The sequence below is a fragment of the Macaca nemestrina genome, chromosome 20 (assembly GCF_043159975.1).
Source record: "Macaca nemestrina isolate mMacNem1 chromosome 20, mMacNem.hap1, whole genome shotgun sequence".
Taxonomy (NCBI): Eukaryota; Metazoa; Chordata; class Mammalia; order Primates; family Cercopithecidae; genus Macaca; species Macaca nemestrina.
Window position 1 is genome coordinate 22,749,245 of NC_092144.1, and position 16,560 is coordinate 22,765,804.

Sequence of the window (16,560 nt, forward strand, 5' to 3'; positions counted from 1 at the left end):
GAGCCGAGATCGAGCCACTGCACTCCAGCCTGGGCAACAGCGTGAGACTCCGTCTCAAAAAAAAAAAAAAAAAAAAAAAAAAAGCCCTCAGGTGACATGGAGAGTGTCATAAGAGTGCACAGCACACAGGTGAGATAGTGTTCTTGAATGCACATCCAGGCAACAATAAAGATTGTCATTCTCCCACATAAACATATCCCACTGTTGAGGTTCTGAATCTCACACGTGGAGGCTGTTGAAAGTTGGAGAATTGACTCTCATATGTGGATCTGGTTCACAGGTGGGCTGGTGACTCTCAGACCAAACTTCAGCATACACATGAGGCAGTGACTGCACTGAAAGGATAAGTCTGCAGAAGAAGTTGTGGCTCTCTTGCAAAAAGTCTGTCAGCTCTTGAGATTTTTACTCATGTACTCAGACCCAACATACAGGAGGTGTTGACTCTCATATCTAGAATGTGGACATGTATGAAATTTCTAATCTCATTCCTGGAATTTCCTTCAGGTGTGATTATGTCTGCTAAGCATTGTAGTGATTTGACTCTCCTGCCTTGGCCCAGCCCAGAGATGAGATTGTGACATATCTCTTGATTCTGCACCTCAAAGATGTGACCCTCTTCCAGCCTTGGTGCTGCCCACAGGTGGCATTGTGACATATGGCTGGACCTTCCACCCAGGTGATGTCTTTTTTTCTTGGCACTGCCCACAGAGTGCATTGTGACATATTGCTAAGGTCTACACTCAGGTTATGTGACTCCTTTTTTTTTTTTTTCCTAAGCCCTATATTTGCATGTTAGGGCATATTACTAGGACCAAAATCTATAAAATGGGAGGCTTCTGTCTGGGCCCTGTCTTCAGAGGGCCTTGTGACATATCTTTGCATCAATCACCTAGGAGATGTTACTCCATTTTTGCCTGCATTCTGCCCACAGGAAAACTTGTGAATTATCACTAGGCCCAGGTACGGGGTGATGTGTCTCTCCTGCATAGGCCTTGACCATAGAAAGCATTGTTACCTATTGCTGGACTCAGCACCCAGGAGATGTGACTCTGCTGCTTGTATCCTGCTTTCAGGAGAAGGTTGTAACGTATTCCTGGCTAGTATTAAAGTGATGTGACAGTCCTGTCTGGTTCCTGCCCTCAGTAAAGATTGTGATGTATTCCTGGCCAAAAACTCAGGTGATGTGACTCTTCTCTCTGCCTATTCATAGGTAGGATTGTAAATTATACTTTGGCCTAGCTCACAGGTGCAATGGTGAGTCTCATACCTCAAACTATCCAATAGGAGAGATGCTGTCTTTTATAGCTAGGCCTTGGGTAATGATTAAGATCCTGGGTCTCCTTTTTTGTACAAAGTCATAGGAAATTACCACTTTCTTGCATACTATATAAATCCCTTGCTGGGCATGGTGGCTCATGCCTCCCATAGTGGCTCAGCACTTTGGGAGGCTGAGGCGGGTGGATCACCTGAGGTCAGGAGTTTGACACAACTCTGACCAACATGGTGAAACCCCATCTCTACTAAATACAAAAAATTAGCCAGGCATGGTGGCACATGCCTGTAATCCCAGCTACTTGGGAGGCTGAGGCCGAAGAATCACTTGAACCTGGGAGGCGGAGGCTGCATTGAGCCAAGATTGTGCCATTGCGCTCCAACCTGGGCAACAAGAGCAAAGCTCGGACTAAAAAAAAAAAACAAAAACAAAAACAAAAAAAAACACATTAGATTTAAAAAATAAATCTCTTGTGGTACAGAGAGTATCATTTCAGCATTCAGCACACAGATGAGATTGTGGTTCTCATGTGCACACCCCACCAATTGTTAGGCTTGTCACTCTCACTCATAGACAGAGCCCACTGGTAAGGCCCTGAATTTCACACACACACAGTCAGCAGTTGAAATTGTGACTATCGAAGATGGCCGAATAGGAACAGCTCCAGTCTCCAACTCCCAGCGCGAGCGACACAGAAGACCGGTGATTTCTGCATTTTCAACTGAGGTACTGGGTTCATCTCACTGGGGAGTGCCGGACGATCGGTGCTGGTCAGCTGCTGCAGCCCGACCAGCGAGAGCTGAAGCAGGGCGAGGCATCGCCTCACCTGGGAAGCGCAAGGGGGAAGGGAATCCCTTTTCCTAGCCAGGGGAACTGAGACACACAAAACCTGGAAAATCGGGTAACTCCCACCCCAATACTGCGCTTTAAGCAAACAGGCACACCAGGAAATCATATCCTACACCTGGCCGGGAGGGTCCCACGCCCACGGAGCCTCCCTCATTGCTAGCACAGCAGTCTGTGATCTACCGGCAAGGCAGCAGCGAGGCTGGGGGAGGGGTGCCCGCCATTGCTGAGGCTTAAGTAGGTAAACAAAGCTGCTGGGAAGCTCGAACTGGGTGGAGCTCACAGCAGCTCAAGGAAACCTGCCTGTCTCTGTAGACTCCACCTCTGAGGACAGGGCACAGTAAACAATAACAAACACAGCCGAAACCTCTGCAGACGCAAATGACTCTGTCTGACAGCTTTGAAGAGAGCAGTGGATCTCCCAACACGGAGGTTGAGATCTGAGAAGGGACAGACTCCCTGCTCAAGTGGGTCCCTGACCCCTGAGTAGCCTAACTGGGAGACATCCCCCACTAGGGGCAGTCTGACACCCCACACCTCACAGGGTGGAGTACACCCCTGAGAGGAAGCTTCCAAAGCAAGAATCAGACAGGTACACTCGCTGTTCAGAAATATTCTATCTTCTGCAGCCTCTGCTGCTGATACCCAGGCAAACAGGGTCTGGAGTGGACCTCAAGCAATCTCCAACAGACCTACAGCTGAGGGTCCTGACTGTTAGAAGGAAAACTATCAAACAGGAAGGACACCTACACCAAAACCCCATCAGTACATCACCATCATCAAAGACCAGAGGCAGATAAAACCACAAAGATGGGGAAAAAGCAGGGCAGAAAAGCTGGAAATTCAAAAAATAAGAGCGCATCTCCCCCGGCAAAGGAGCGCAGCTCATCGCCAGCAACGGATCAAAGCTGGACGGAGAATGACTTTGACGAGATGAGAGAAGAAGGCTTCAGTCCATCAAATTTCTCAGAGCTAAAGGAGGAATTACGTACCCAGCGCAAAGAAACTAAAAATCTTGAAAAAAAAGTGGAAGAATTGATGGCTAGAGTAATTAATGCAGAGAAGGTCCTAAACGAAATGAAAGAGATGAAAACCATGACACGAGAAATACGTGACAAATGCACAAGCTTCAGTAACCGACTCGATCAACTGGAAGAAAGAGTATCTGCGATTGAGGATCAAATGAATGAAATGAAGCGAGAAGAGAAACCAAAAGAAAAAAGAAGAAAAAGAAATGAACAAAGCCTGCAAGAAGTATGGGATTATGTAAAAAGACCAAATCTACGTCTGATTGGGGTGCCTGAAAGTGAGGGGGAAAATGGAACCAAGTTGGAAAACACTCTACAGGATATCATCCAGGAGAACTTCCCCAACCTAGTAGGGCAGGCCAACATTCAAATTCAGGAAATATGGAGAATGCCACAAAGATACTCCTCGAGAAGAGCAACTCCGAGACACATAATTGCCAGATTCACCAAAGTTGAAATGAAGGAAACAATCTTAAGGGCAGCCAGAGAGAAAGGTCGGGTTACCCACAAAGGGAAGCCCATCAGACTAACAGTAGATCTCTCGGCAGAAACTCTCCAAGCCAGAAGAGAGTGGGGGCCAATGTTCAACATTCTTAAAGAAAAGAATTTTAAACCCAGAATTTCATATCCAGCCAAACTAAGTTTCATAAGTGAAGGAGAAATAAAATCCTTTACAGAGAAGCAAATGCTTAGAGATTTTGTCACCACTAGGCCTGCCTTACAAGAGACCCTGAAGGAAGCACTAAACATGGAAAGGAACAACCGGTACCAGCCATTGCAAAAACATGCCAAAATGTAAAGACCATCGATGCTAGGAAGAAACTGCATCAACTAACGAGCAAAATAACCAGTTAATATCATAATGGCAGCATCAAGTTCACACATAACAATCCTTAAATGTAAATGGACTAAATGCTCCAATTAAAAGACACAGACTGGCAAACTGGATAAAGAGTCAAGACCCATCAGTCTGCTGTGTTCAGGAGACCCATCTCACACGCAGAGACATACATAGGCTCAAAATAAAGGGATGGAGGAAGATTTACCAAGCAAATGGAGAACAAAAAAAAGCGGGGGTTGCAATACTAGTCTCTGATAAAACAGACTTTAAACCATCAAAGATCAAAAGAGACAAGGCCATTACATAATGGTAAAGGGATCAATTCAACAGGAAGAGCTAACTATCCTAAATATCTATGCACCCAATACAGGAGCACCCAGATTCATAAAGCAAGTCCTTAGAGACTTACAAAGAGACTTAGACTCCCATACAATAATAATGGGAGACTTCAACACTCCACTGTCAACATTAGACAAATCAACGAGACAGAAAGTTAACAAGGATATCCAGGAATTGAACTCATCTCTGCAGCAAGCAGAGCTAATAGACATCTATAGAACTCTCCACCCCAAATCAACAGAATATACATTCTTCTCAGCACCACATCGTACTTACTCCAAAATCGACCACATAATTGGAAGTAAAGCACTCCTCAGCAAATGTACAAGAACAAAAATTATAACAAACTGTCTCTCAGACCACAGTGCAATCAAACTAGAACTCAGGACTAAGAAACTCAAGCAAAACCGCTCAACTACATGGAAACTGAACAACCTGCTCCTGAATGACTACTGGGTACATAACAAAATGAAGGCAGAAATAAAGATGTTCTTTGAAACCAATGAGAACAAAGATACAACATACCAGAATCTCTGGGACACATTTAAAGCAGTGTGTAGAGGGAAATTTATAGCACTAAATGCCCACAAGAGAAAGCAGGAAAGATCTAAAATTGACACTCTAACATTGCAATTGAAAGAACTAGAGAAGCAAGAGCAAACACATTCGAAAGCTAGCAGAAGGCAAGAAATAACTAAGATCAGAGCAGAACTGAAGGAGATAGAGACACAAAAAACTCTCCAAAAAATCAATGAATCCAGGAGTTGGTTTTTTGAAAAGATCAACAAAATTGACAGACCACTAGCAAGACTAATAAAGAAGAAAAGAGAGAAGAATCAAATCGACGCAATTAAAAATGATAAAGGGGATATCACCACCGACCCCACAGAAATACAAACTACCATCAGAGAATACTATAAACACCTCTAGGCAAATAAACTGGAAAATCTAGAAGAAATGGATAATTTCCTGGACACTTACTCTCTTCCAAGACTAAACCAGGAAGAAGTTGAATCCCTGAATAGACCAATAGCAGGCTCTGAAATTGAGGCAATAATTAATAGCCTACCAACCAAAAAAAGTCCAGGACCAGATGGATTCACAGCTGAATTCTACCAGAGGTACAAGGAGGAGTTGGTACCATTCCTTCTGAAACTATTCCAATCAATAGAAAAAGAGGGAATCCTCCCTAACTCATTTTATGAGGCCAACATCATCCTGATACCAAAGCCTGGCAGAGACACAACAAAAAAAGAGAATTTTAGACCAATATCCCTGATGAACATTGATGCAAAAATCCTCAATAAAATACTGGCAAACCGGATTCAGCAACACATCAAAAAGCTTATCCACCATGATCAAGTGGGCTTCATCCCTGGGATGCAAGGGTGGTTCAACATACGCAAATCAATAAACATAATCCAGCATATAAACAGAACCAAAGACAAGAACCACATGATTATCTCAATAGATGCAGAAAAGGCTTTTGACAACATTCAACAGCCCTTCATGCTAAAAACGCTCAATAAATTAGGTATTGATGGAACGTACCTCAAAATAATAAGAGCTATTTATGACAAACCCACAGCCAATATCATACTGAATGGGCAAAAACTGGAAAAATTCCCTTTGAAAACTGGCACAAGACAGGGATGCCCTCTCTCACCACTCCTATTCAACATAGTGTTGGAATTTCTGGCTAGGGCAATTAGGCAAGAGAAAGAAATCAAGGGTATTCAGTTAGGAAAAGAAGAAATCAAATTGTCCCTGTTTGCAGATGACATGATTGTATATTTAGAAAACCCCATTGTCTCAGCCCAAAATCTCCTTAAGCTGATAAGCAACTTCAGCAAAGTCTCAGGATACAAAATTAATGTGCAAAAATCACAAGCATTCTTATACACCAGTAACAGACAAACAGAGAGCCAAATCAGGAATGAACTTCCATTCACAATTGCTTCAAAGAGAATAAAATACCTAGGAATCCAACTTACAAGGGATGTAAAGGACCTCTTCAAGGAGAACTACAAACCACTGCTCAGTGAAATAAAAGAGGACACAAACAAATGGAAGAACATACCATGCTCATGGATAGGAAGAATCAATATCGTGAAAATGGCCATACTGCCCAAGGTAATTTATAGATTCAATGCCATCCCCATCAAGCAACCAATGAGTTTCTTCACAGAATTGGAAAAAACTGCTTTAAAGTTCATATGGAACCAAAAAAGAGCCCGCATCTCCAAGACAATCCTAAGTCAAAAGAACAAAGCTGGAGGCATCACGCTACCTGACTTCAAACTATACTACAAGGCTACAGTAACCAAAACAGCATGGTACTGGTACCAAAACAGAGATATAGACCAATGGAACAGAACAGAGTCCTCAGAAATAATACCACACATCTACAGTCATCTGATCTTTGACAAACCTGAGAGAAACAAGAAATGGGGAAAGGATTCCCTATTTAATAAATGGTGCTGGGAAAATTGGCTAGCCATAAGTAGAAAGCTGAAACTGGATCCTTTCCTTACTCCTTATACGAAAATTAATTCAAGATGGATTAGAGACTTAAATGTTAGACCTAATACCATAAAAATCCTAGAGGAAAACCTAGGTAGTACCATTCAGGACATAGGCATGGGCAAAGACTTCATGTCTAAAACACCAAAAGCAATGGCAGCAAAAGCCAAAATTGACAAATGGGATCTCATTAAACTAAAGAGCTTCTGCACAGCAAAATTAACTACCATCAGAGTGAACAGGCAACCTACAGAATGGGAGAAAATTTTTGCAATCTACTCATCTGACAAAGGGCTAATATCCAGAACCTACAAAGAACTCAAACAAATTTACAAGAAAAAAACAAACAACCCCATCAAAAAGTGGGCAAAGGATATGAACAGACATTTCTCAAAAGAAGACATTCATACAGCCAACAGACACATGAAAAAATGCTCATCATCACTGGCCATCAGAGAAATGCAAATCAAAACCACAATGAGATACCATCTAACACCAGTTAGAATGGCGATCATTAAAAAGTCAGGAAATAACAGATGCTGGAGAGGCTGTGGAGAAATAGGAACACTTTTACACTGTTGGTGGGATTGTAAACTAGTTCAACCATTATGGAAAACTGTATGGCGATTCCTCAAGGATCTAGAACTAGATGTACCATATGACCCAGCCATCCCATTACTGGGTATATACCCAAAGGATTCTAAATCATGCTGCTATAAAGACACATGCACACGTATGTTTATTGCAGCACTATTCACAATAGCAAAGACTTGGAATCAACCCAAATGTCCATCAGTGACAGATTGGATTAAGAAAATGTGGCACATATACACCATGGAATACTATGCAGCCATCAAAAAGGATGAGTTTGTGTCCTTTGTAGGGACATGGATGCAGCTGGAAACCATCATTCTTAGCAAACTATCACAAGAACAGAAAACCAAACACCGCATGTTCTCACTCATAGGTGGGAACTGAACAATGAGATCACTTGGACTCAGGAAGGGGAACATCACACACTGGGGCCTATCATGGGGAGGGGGGAGGGGGGAGGGGGGAGGGATTGCATTGGGAGTTATACCTGATGTAAATGACGAGTTGATGGGTGCAGCACAGCAACATGGCACAAGTATACATATGTAACAAACCTGCACGTTATACACATGTACCCTACAACTTAAAGTATAATAATAAAAAAAAAAAAAAAAAAAAAAAGAAATTGTGACTATCATGTGAACATCCAGCCAGAGTTGGAATGATGACTTATTTCTAAACCCAGTTCATTGGCAGATGAGAATTCTGTGTGACCCCATGAAAATTCTCCTTGGGCTTAGTGCCAGAGTAAACAGAGTTTACAGGAGGAATGAAAGCTCTCAGGCTCCCATCCAGTTTATTGGTGAGATTGTCACTACCATACTTAGACCCAACATAGGAAATGTGGTGACTCTCATACCTAGAACTGGGACCTGTGCAGGATTGTTAATTCATTACTGGACCTTCCTGTGGGTGTGATTGTTACATATGCCTACGTTCAGCACCCATGTGATTTGATTTTGCTGCCTGGTCTCAGTCCAAAGGTAAGATTGTGATTTATCACTGAATCCAGCAGCTCGGTGATTTGGCTCTCCTCTTTTTTTTTTTTTTTTGCGGGGGGGAATCCCACAAATTTTGGGTATTGCCAATTATTTCTGAATCCTGCACTCATGTTATGTGACTCTCCCACGTGTGCCTTACATGTTGTGCCATATTGTGGCTCAATATATCACATTAGACATGGTTAAATATTATTGGGTTCAACACCTGGGTGATGGATGTAACTTTTTTTCTGGGCCTTCCTACAGGGGACCTTGTGACATAACTCAATGCCCATCACCATGGAAATGTTACTCTCTTCTCCTGCCTGATCTCTGCTCACAGAGAAATTGTGACACATCACTGACCTCACATCTAGATGATGCAACTTTCTTCTTTTTTTCAGGCTCCACATATTTGGGTATTGTGATGTATTGCTGAACTCAACACCTAAGGGATGGGAGTCTTCTACCTAGGCCCTTCCTACAAGGGGCATTGTGACATGTCTCTGCATTCCTCATCCAGGAGATGTGACTCTTCTCTTCTGCCTACACCTGCCTATACAGAAAGTTGCGGCGTATTGCTGTGGTCAGCAACCAGATGATGTGTTTCTTCTGCCTGGGTCTTTATTACAGGAAAGATGGTTGACACATTACTGGGCCCAGCATCCAGAGGATGTGACTCTCTTCTTCTGTTGGTCCCTGCTTACAGGGAAATTGTAGCATATTGCTACACCCAGCTCCTAGCTTATGTGACTCTTCTTTTAGGTTTTTGCCTTCAGGGGATATTGTGACATATTGCTGGACCCTGCACTGACAATTTGTGACACTTCTGCCTGTGATTTGCCCACTTGGGCCATTGTGACATATTGCTGGGTTTAACACTCAGGTGATGTAACTTTTATGCCTGGGCTTTGCCTACAGGAGGCATTTTGAAATGTCTTTGTGGCTAGGCACGGTGGCTCATGTCTGTAATCCCAGCACTTTGGGAGGCCAAGGTGGGCAGATCACAAAGTCAGGAGTTTGAGACCAGCCTGGTCAATATGGTGAAAACCTGTCTCTAGTAAAAACAAACAAACAAACAAACAAACAAACAAACAACCAAAAATCAGCCAGGTGTGGTAATGGGTGCCTGTAGTCCCAGCTACTCAAGAGGCTGAGGCAGGAGAATCGCTTGAGCCCAGGAGGTGGAGATTACAGTGAGCCGAGATCATGGCACTGCACTCCATCCTGGACAACAGAGTGAGACTCCATTTCCAAAAAAAATAAAAAATAAAAATAAAAAAAATGTCTTTGCACCAATCCCACAGGTGATGTGACTCTCTTGTGTTACCTGGTCTCTGTTCCCAGGAAGTATTGTGACCTTTCACAGCATATAGCTATTTTTTTTTTTTTAATTTCTTAGTTTCTTCTTGCAGGAAAGATTGTGAAATATTACTGAACTAAGCACCAAAGGGATATGTTTTTTTTTCTTGGACTTGCCCATGTAAAACATTGTGACATATTGCTGAGCCCTAAACCTAGATGGTGTGAGTTTTCTGCCCGTCAGCTATTTTATGTGACTCTCCTCTCTCATCTTCACTTTGTCCATGGTTAGATTATAATATATCTTTGGGCCTGGGTCACACTAACAGAAGCGAGAGTGACTTATTGCTGGGCCCAGCACACAGGGGATGTGATTCTTCTTCTTGGTTCCTGCCCAAATCGTCATTGTGACATATCTCTGGGTCAGTCGCCTAAATGATAGGACTCTTTTTATCTTTCTGGACCTGTCCACAGTAGGAAACGTTACATATCGCTGGGCCCAGCACCTATCTGATATGACTCTCCTCTCATGCCAAGGCCTTGCCTACAGTAGTGATTGTGCCATATAGCTGGGTCCAGCTCCTATGTTATCTGACTCCTGTTTTCTTCCTGAGTCCTACAAAAAGATAGCATTATAAAATATTTCTGGGTCTTTTACCTAGGTGATGTGACTTTTCTTCCCGGCTTGTCCTCTCAGAGGGAATTGTGACATGTTGCTGAATACAGCATTTAGGTGATGCGAAGCTTCCTCTACAGCTTGGACTCTTACCAAAAAGGGATTGTGATATATCACTGGGCACAGCACCTACATAATGGAACTCTTTTCTCTTGTCTGTGCCCTGCAAACATTTTGCATTGTGACATATAGCTGGGTCTGCCACCCAGGTAACATGAGTCTTCCACATAAGCCCTGGCCACAAGAGTGTTATGAAATAACTTTTTATTTATTGCCTAGGTAGTGATGTGACTCTTCCTCAGCCTGTACCTTGCCACAAGGGAATTGTGATGTATCACTGGGCCCAGCACCTAGATGATGTAACTCATCTTTTGGCTGAACCTTTCATATTTTACATATTGTTACATATCACTGCATCTGACATTAGGGGATGAGAGACCTCTGCCTGGGCCCTCCCCACAGACGGCCTTGTGACCTATTTTGGCATCCATCACCTAAGAAATGTGACTCTCCTCACCTACATGCACCGTGCACAAATAAAAGATTGTGACATATCACTGGGATCAGCCACCCAGTGTGTGTCTATCCTCTCAGGGTGTTTCTTAAAGAGACCATTGTAACGTATCACTGGGACCAGCACCCAGGTGATGTGACTTGTGGCCTGTGCCCATCTCGTCTTTTTTTTTTTTTTTTTAAGGCAGAGTCTCACTCTGTTGCCCAGGTTAGAGTGCAGTGATGTGATCTTGGCTCACTGCAACCTCCGCCTCCTGGGTTCAAGCAGTTCTTCTGCCTTAGCCTCCCAAGGAGCTGGGATTACAGTCATGCATTACCACATTGGTCTAATATTTGTATTTTTAGTAGAGGCGGGGTTTTACCATGATGGTCAGGCTGGTTTCTAACTCCTGACCTCAGGTGATCTACTTGCCTTGGCCTCCCAAAGTGCTGGGATTACTGGCATGAGCCACTGTACCCAGTCTACCTGTGGCCATTTTATAGGATTAGATTTTAATCCATCCCCTGCCAAGAACCTAAGTGATGTGATATGACTCTCCTGTCTGGTCCTTGCCTTCAAAAGATTGTGACATACCTTTAGACAAGACCCAGGTGATGTCACTATTCTGTTCACTTCCTACCCACCAATGTCATTGGGACATATATCTTGCTTCAACTTGCAATTGCTATGATGATTCTTATACCTTGAACTAGGCAATAAAAGAGTTCTACTCTCTCCTAGCTAGGCTTAGGAAAACAAAAATAATCCTTAGTCTCTTCTTTTTGACAAGGTCATAGAGAATTACCACTCTCTCAAATATTGTATAAAGCCCTCGGGTGGCACATAAGAGTGTCATCAAGGGATAAAAACACTGATGATATTGTGTTTCTTTTCTTTTTTGGAGATGGAGTCTCACTTTGTCACCCAGGCTAAAGTGCAGTGGCATGATCTCAGCTCACTATAACCTCTGTCTCCTGAGTTCAAGCGATTCTCCTGCCTCAGCTTCCCGAGTAACTGAGACTACAGGTGCATGCCACCAAGCCCAGCTAATTTTTGTATTTTTAGTAGAGATGGGTTTTCACCATGTTGGCCAAGCTGGTCTTGAACTCCTGACCTCAGGTGATCCGCCCGCCTTGGCCTCCCAAAGTGCTGGGATTACAGGCGTGAGCCACTGCTCCCAGCCCAAGATTGTGTTTCTTAAAAGAATATCCTGGCCAGGCACGGTGGCTCAAGTCCACAGTTGGAATTGTGACTGTGATATGCAGACATCCAGCCAGGAATGGCTCATTTCTAAAGCTACAAATGATGACTCACTTCTAAATGTAGCTCATAGGCAGATGAGGACTCTCCTATATGGATTAGCCAATTGAAGAGATGTTGACTCTCATTTCTGGGATCAGAGCAACACGTACTTTCAAGGGTCCATACCATCACAAATGTCTTAGAGTGAATTGTGACTCACATGCATATTGCATAAAGTCTTCAGGTAATGCATTGAATGCCCTTGCATGGCCCAGCAACAGGTGACATTGTGATACGGGTTTTCACACCCAGTCAACAGTAAAATATGTCATCCTTTTAGAAAAACACAACCTACTTCTGAAGTTCTGAATCTCACCCCTGGAGGCAATGGAAAGTTGCAAAATTGACTCCCATATGTGGATCTGGTCCACAGCTGGGCTGCTGACTCAGCTCAAGATTCAGCATACCTGTGAGGCATGATTTTACTGAGAGACACAGTCTGAAGGAGAGATTGAGGCTCTTTTTCATGAATTCATCCATATTGAGATTGTGATTTGTGCACTTAGACCCAGCTTCCAAATGGTCTTGCCTCTCATACCTATAATGGGAATATGTGAGGAATTATTCATGTTATTCCTGAGCCTTTCTGCATGTGTGATTGTGACACACATCTCTGCTCAAAACCTGAGGGATTTGACTCCTGCCTGGGCCCAGCACACAGATAGGATTGGGACATATTGTTGGAACCAGTATGTAGATGATGTGACCCTATACTCTCGTCTTGTTCCTGCCACAGAGGACATTGTGACATATCACTGGTCCCTGCACCCAGGTAATGTGCTTGTCCTTTCTATGCCCTGCCCACATGGGCTATTATAACATATTGCTGGGTCCAACACCCAGGTAATGTGAATCTCCTACCTATATCCTGACTACAGGGGCCATTTTTGGAAATAGATGGAAATAGAACCCATCATCTATTTGATGTTACTCTCCACTTTTTTTTTTCTTCTTGGTTTTAAGGAGTGGAGAGTTTCTTAGGCAAGAAGGAAGGGAGAAGACAGAAGGAAGAAGCTCCCCTGTACAGAGACAGAGGGAGGGGAGCTCCAAAGCCAAAAGAGAAGGCCCCCTACTCTGGACTTTTACATAGGCTTTTCCCTAGGAGACATTGTAACATATCTGGGCCAAGCACCTATATGATGTTACTCTTTGCTCCTGCCTGGGCCCTGACCACAGAAGGGGGAGTGACTAATCCCTAGGCACAACACACAGGTGATGTAATATTTCTGCCTGTTCCCTGTCCACAGGAAACATAGTGAATGTCCTTGGCCTACTAAACAAGATGATATGACAATTTTTTGTCTCTGAGACCTGTCAACAGTGGGGATTGTGACAGATCACTTGTCTCAGCACTGACATAATTTTTTCCCCGTGCCTGGGTGCTTCCCACTGGGGTGACTGTGACATATAACTAGGTGAAGGGCCTAGGTTATGTGACTTTTCTCTTCTGCCTGAGCCTAGGTTAAAGACACATGCAGTGGAAAGCTTTTTGGGGCCTGGCTCCTAATTGCAAGGACAGTTACATAGGTGTCTCTGAATGCTTAGACAGCCTGGTCTTTCCTGACCCAATGCTCCCCATCCGCTTTTTCAAGCACATCTTGACCTTTCTGTTCTCTGGGGTGAAAACTCATCTTCAGGGCTGTCTGCGACAAAAGAGAAACATCGGGTTACTAAAACCTCAGGAACAGAGATTACAGATTGGGTTAAGAGTGTGCCCTTTCTTAAGGATGGTATGTATGGAAAAGCAGCAAACAGTTTCAGAAAGATACAAGAAAAATGGCCTCTAATGGGTATTTATACTTCAACTCAATTTGTTCTGTAAGTGGTAGGGAAAATGGGATAAAATACCGTATGTTCAAGTATTTTTGCTGCTCAGTCAGAATGAAACCCTGCAGCAGGCATGTCCGTGTTTCATGAGAGAAATAGAAGAAAAATAATTGGACATACAAGATGATCCTTTATGACAAGCCCCCCTGCCACTTGGTTCAGTGGGCATTTTTGGGTGAAGCAGAACTTCTTTCTCTCAGGTCTGAAGGTTCAGATGTGTTGGTCCTTTTTCCCACTAGTACACCTGAAAGTTCTATTGAGAACCATTTGTCCCTCCTCCTTACCCATCTAGTCCTACTCTACACCCACCAGTCCCTGAAGAACTTAGCCCTGTGAGTACTACTTGTAGTGGGGCTGCCTATCAACTTCCAAGGGGAAATCTTTGATCACTTACAGAGGTTGCAAATGGGGAAGAAGGCCTGTGAGAGGATGTGTCCCCTTTTCTCTGTCTGGTTTAGCTCTATAATAAGAGAAGTTTGGTCATTTCTCTGAAGATCCAGGAAAATTCATGGGTGAACTTGAGAAGTTAACTCTGACCTACAGTTTAACATGGCAGGATCTGTATATTTTGTTGTCTCTGTGTTGTACAGTGGAAGAAAAACAATGCATTTTGGGGACGGCTAGGACTCATGCAGGTGAGGTATTGGCTCATAACCTGAACCATAATATATATCAGACAGGAGGTATAGCAGTTCCAGATAAAGATCTAGAGTGGAACTATCAAAGTGGGTGTGAGGACTTGGAAGAAGAGATCATATGGTCACTTGTTTGTTGAAACAGATGAAGAAATGTATGAAAAAACCCATTAACAATGAAAAGGTTAAGGAAGTTTCTCAGGGCAAAGATGACAATCCAACTTTGTTTTAATAGCCTTTAGTTGAGGCAATCGGGAAATATACTAACACTGGTCTTGCCTCAAGGAAAAGATAAACCCTTCTGAGAGTACATTTTATAACCAAGTCTGCCCCTAATATCTATAGAAAACTACTAAAAGCAGCTATGGGTTCCCAAAGTTCTCTGGAACAGCTTTGGATATGGCATTTTTAGTTTTTAATAACAGGGACAAAGCAGAGGAAGCAGAAGAGGAAGAAGAACCTCCCACAAGTTGCAGCTCTTGGTTGCAACCTTAAGCTAACCTCCCAAATGGGGTTGCCCTCCTGGGTCTTGGCTTGAACAAGGGAAGCTGAAAAGTGGGAAGCCCAAACTTGGGCGTCGGAGTCACTGTGCCTTGGGCATAAATCAGGGTGTGCACTGTAAGAAAACTGACCATTGGAAGAGGGTTTGTCCAGTGTTCTGAAGAGAGCCATCAGCACCTGAACTAATGATGGGTAAAACAGCCAGGCAAGTACCCAAGAGTGACGGGACCTGAGACCTTCCACCACTGTTTCCATCAGACAACTAGCCATATATCTGGAAAAGCCTTGGTAACCTTTGCCATGGCAGGTAAGAATATGAAGTTTCACCAGGTGTGGTGGCTCACACCTGTAATCCTAGCACTTTGGGAGGCCGAGGTGGGTGGATGACTTGAGGTCAGGAGTTCATGACTACCTGGTCAACATGGTGAAACCCTATCTCTACTAAAAATACAAAAAATTATCCAGAAATTGCTTGAACCTGAGAGGTGGAGGTTGCAGTGAGCTGAGATCATGCCACTGCACTCCATTCTGGGAAACAGAGACTCCGTCTCAGAAAAAAAAAAAAAAAAAAAAAAAAAAAAAAAAAAAAAAAAGGCCAGGTGCGTTGCCTCATGCCTGTAATCCCAGTACTTTGGGAGCCCGAGGTGGGCGGGTGGATCACCTGAGGTCAGGAGTTTGAGACCAGCCTGACCAACATGGAGAAACCCCCATCTCTACTATAAATACAAAATTAACTGGGCGTGGCGGCACATGCCTGTAATCCCAGCTACTCAGGAGGCTGAGGCAAGAGAATCATATGAACCCGGGAGGCGGAGGTTGCAATAAGCTGAGGTCACACCACTGCACTCCAGCCTGGGCGACAGAGTGAGACTCCATCTCAAAAAAAAGAATATTAACTTTCTTCTGGACTGCTTACTCTGTTTTGACCCATTATAATGGGTCTCTGTCACCCCAAAACTGTATGGTCACGGGGATAGATTGACAAGCCCATAGATGCCATTTTACCTAATCTCTAAGCTGTTTTTCAGTGACTGGTTTTCTTATATAACTTTCTTATCATGCCTGGATGCCTCAGGGAAATTGTAGCAACTTCTCTTTTGGTAGATAAAGCCAATAAACTGGCTTTAGAACAACACCGTGAGGTTTAAGCCCACACCAAGTACAAGGAGTTCTATAAGCTAAAAGACACCAGTGGATGACCGGGAATTCTTATTGAAATAGCAGGCATTTTGCTAGACACTCCAATAAACCTGATATGAGATGCTAATCAATAAATAGTTAAACATTTGCATGACTCTACTCATTTGGGAATAAATTCCCTGTTTAAATTAATATCTTGGCTTTTTATAGAAAAAGAATTACTTAAAAGAGTAGACCAGGTCACTCGGGCCTGTGAACTA

The 16,560-nt window shown here is 43.3% G+C and overlaps 1 protein-coding gene across 22 annotated transcripts in view; it reads left to right on the top strand.

Annotated features, from left to right (window-relative positions):
* LOC105494280 (zinc finger protein 254) overlaps positions 1–16,560 on the top strand; it is a 91,483-nt gene that overhangs the window by 27,332 nt on the left and 47,591 nt on the right. For 6 of the 22 annotated variants that reach the window (XR_011617935.1, XR_011617938.1, XR_011617939.1 and 3 more), the window contains one exon: positions 92–3,431. The exons of 12 other annotated variants lie outside the window; for them this stretch is intronic. The gene's annotated coding sequence lies outside the window, so the exon portion shown is untranslated. Of the gene's footprint in view, positions 1–91; positions 3,432–8,828; positions 12,017–16,560 lie in introns of those variants that run through there. 4 more of the 22 variants (XR_011617937.1, XR_011617944.1, XR_011617941.1 and 1 more) reach the window with 4 other exon arrangements.